A 3,647-nucleotide genomic window follows, 5' to 3' on the forward strand; every position below is an offset into this window, starting at 1 on the left:
TGGATCGGAAGAATAAACATTGTTAAAATGTCATTATTACCCAAAGCAATCTACACATTCAATGCAATCCCCATCAAAATTGAACCAGTATTCTTCTCAAAGCTAGAACAAAGATCCTAAAATTTGTAAAGAACCACAAAAGACCCCAAATAGCCAAAAGAATATTGAAGAAGAAACCAAAACAGGAGGCATCACAATCCTAGACTTTAGCCTCTACCACAAAGCTGTCATCATCAAGACAGTATGGTATTGGCATAAGGACAGACACATAGACCAGTGGAATAGAATAGAGAGCCCAGAACTGGACCCACAAGTGTATGGCCAATTCATCTTTGACAAAGCAGAAAAGGGTATCCAATGAAAAAAAGGCCTCTTTTACAGATGGTGCTGCGAGACCAGGACAGAACATGCAGAAGAATGAGGCTAGACCACTTTCTTACACCATACACAAAAATAAACTCAAAATACACGAAGAACCTGAATGTGAGACAGGAAACCATCAAAACTAAGGAGGAGAAACCAGGAAACAACCTCCTTGACCTCAACCACAGCAATTTCTTACTTGACACATCCCCAAAGGCAAGGGAATCAAGAGCAAAAATGGGCAAGTAATAAATTGTATCATTTATCTTGAATGTATCATAGATAAGCTGCTATATAACGATTGCCACTTCAGATAGCTGTGAAATTAGGTGATTAACTAGTTGTCACTTAACCTTCTAATTTCTGTATAAGTCTAATTACATGAAATAGAAGTTGGTGCTTTGATTTTTTACTTTGCTTTTCTGTTTAAAGTGTCAATGTAACTACTGTATTGTAAATGATGGAAAATAATTGCATATGTTAAAAAAATCAATAAACATTAAAAACTTTTTTAATTAAAAAAAGAGCAAAAATGAACTATTGGAACCTCATCAAGATGAAAAACTTCTGAACTGCAAAGGAAACATCAAGAAAACTAATAGGCAGCCCACAGAATGGGAAAAGATACTTGCAAATGACATAACAAATTAAGGGCCAGTATCCAAAATCTACAAGGAACTCACTCAAATTCCACACCCGAAAAACAAATAATCCAGTGAAGAACTGGGTAGAACACACGAATAGACACTTCCTCCAAAGAGGACATCCAGATGGCCAACAAACACAAGAAACTATGCTCAGCATCACTCATCATCAGGGAAATACAAATCACAGCCACACTCAGATACCAAGTCATGCCAGTCAGAGTGGCTAAAATAAATAAATCAGGAGATTATAGATGCTGGCAAGGATGTGGAGATGGGTACCCTCCTCACTGTTGGTAAATGTAAACTGGTGCAGCCCCTCTGGAAAACAGTGTAAAGGTCCCTCAAAAAAATTAATGATAGAACCCCCCTATGACCCTGCAATAGCACTGCTAGGGATTTACCCAAGGGATACAGGAGTGCTGATGCATAAGGGTACATGTACCCCAATGTTCATAGCAGCACTTTCAACAATAGTCAAATCATGGAAAGAGGCTAAGTGTCCATCAACTGATGAATGGACTAAGAAGACGTAATTTATATATACAAAGGAATACTGCATAGCAACGAGAAAGGATGAAATCTGGGCATTCGTGCAACATGGGTAGAACTGGAGGGAGTCGTGCTAAGTGAAATAAATCAGGGGAAGAAGGAGAGATACCATATGTTTTCACACATAAATGGAATAGGAGAAACTTAACAGAGGACCATGGGGGAGGGGAAGGGGGAAAAATAGTTGAGGAGAGGGAGAGACGCAAACCATGAGAGACTCTTGAATACTGAGAACAAACTGAGGGCTAATGTGGGAGGGGGAGCAGGGAAGGGGGGTGATGGGCATGGAGGAAGGAACACTTGTGGGGACGAGCACTGAGTGTTTATATGGAAATCAACTTGACAATAAACTATAAAAGTAATAAATAAATTGGTTTCTGAATTCTAATAGTTAATGTTTTTTAAATACATAGGAGCAAACTTTAATTATACATATCCTATGTCCTTATAAAGTCCTAATCCTTATGCCTATTATCTCCAATGTAATTCTTCACTACCCAGGAAATCAGCAACTCATTGACTCTTTTCCACAATCCTATAACAAAAAGTGGCATCTGGTTTGTCCTTCAGAAACTTCTCATTTAAAGTTTCTTACTTTTTTTCCTTAACTATGACATAAGACTGGACGAATGACAATCAGCCTACAATCACATCAACTCTAGAGGCTTTCATTCGATATGTTGAAAATTAGTGTGGGCAATCGCAGGCATGGCTGTCAAAGGCCTTAACACAGTTAAACAGCTGTTGCCAAACTTTAATGAAATATTTGCTGTTAGCAGCATTTGCTATATTATTTAATACCTAGTGGAAACAGGAATTGTATATATAAATTTTATCCAATAATACACATGCACACATATCATGATTGCTGTTCATATATAACACACATGCATGCAAATACACATGTAATAATTATATTGCATGTAAGTTCCTGAATGTTACATCTCCATGTACACATGTAACACATGTATACACTCACATATACAAAAAATACACATATGCCCTTATAAATATATATACCTGCACATGTAATAAAAAACAACTAGATAATTACAATTTAAAAATTAGTATAAAGTTTTTAATTGGGTATTTTTCAGGTTGTCGAACCTTTCAGATAATTCACAAATTAAAAACGAAAGGCATAATAAGACACGTTTTCCTGACACTTCAATATTAAAATTTGCACCCCAAATATGACAAGTACTTGCTAGCACTTTATAATCTTAGGGAATTATATAAGTAATATAACACATCATTTCCATGACAAGGATTCAAATTTCATCATGAAATTTTCTTCTGTTTCAATAGCTTGGCTTTTTTTCCAACAATATTTTTAAGTGCATATAGATGAAGGGTTTTAATCTGTCAGTGTTCCATGGCACTTAAACTCCTGAACAACCTCATAGGAAGAATTTTTCCTAATTTAAAAAAATGAGTTATATAGTTTCGTCTAAGTTCCAAAAATACTGTTATGTACCCATAAACATAGAACCTGGTCTTTGCCCTTTTATTAGTAACATTGTGACTTTCCAATGCCCATCACCTTTAAAAATACACTTGGGTTTACAAAAGATCAGACGGCCTTTGCCCACCGACGTGGTTTACCACAACCAGGTCAACCGCATCCCCGTGGGGTATCGTGGTGGCAACTTCTGGGCCAGCCACCAGATTCATACAATAAAGTGTTATGTTTGCAAACCTTTGTCATCTTTTCCCATGACTGTTTCCAATGACTGGCCTGTGTGTATGTGTGTGTTGTGTAATTGTGTGCATGTACAAGCTTAAATAATGTGCCGACAACACTGTTTCCAAGTTGGTATTGATTAGGCTGTTTCCTCCTGGGCCAGGGCTGCACTAATCCTGACACTGGCTGCCAGGAGAAAACCTGATTACTAAGCCTGATTCTTAATACTAAGAACATGAACCATATGTTAATGATATATGAATAATGAAAAGACATTAATTATTGCCATTAATTATTACCTAGAAGTTCAATGTTGATATAAGTAAATGAATACTCAAAACATAATTTCACCATGTTCATGGTAGATAGGACTCAACATTTTTTTTAACCCCATAATATTTTAT

Source organism: Suricata suricatta, chromosome 5 (genome assembly GCF_006229205.1).
Source record: "Suricata suricatta isolate VVHF042 chromosome 5, meerkat_22Aug2017_6uvM2_HiC, whole genome shotgun sequence".
Lineage (NCBI taxonomy): Eukaryota > Metazoa > Chordata > Mammalia > Carnivora > Herpestidae > Suricata > Suricata suricatta.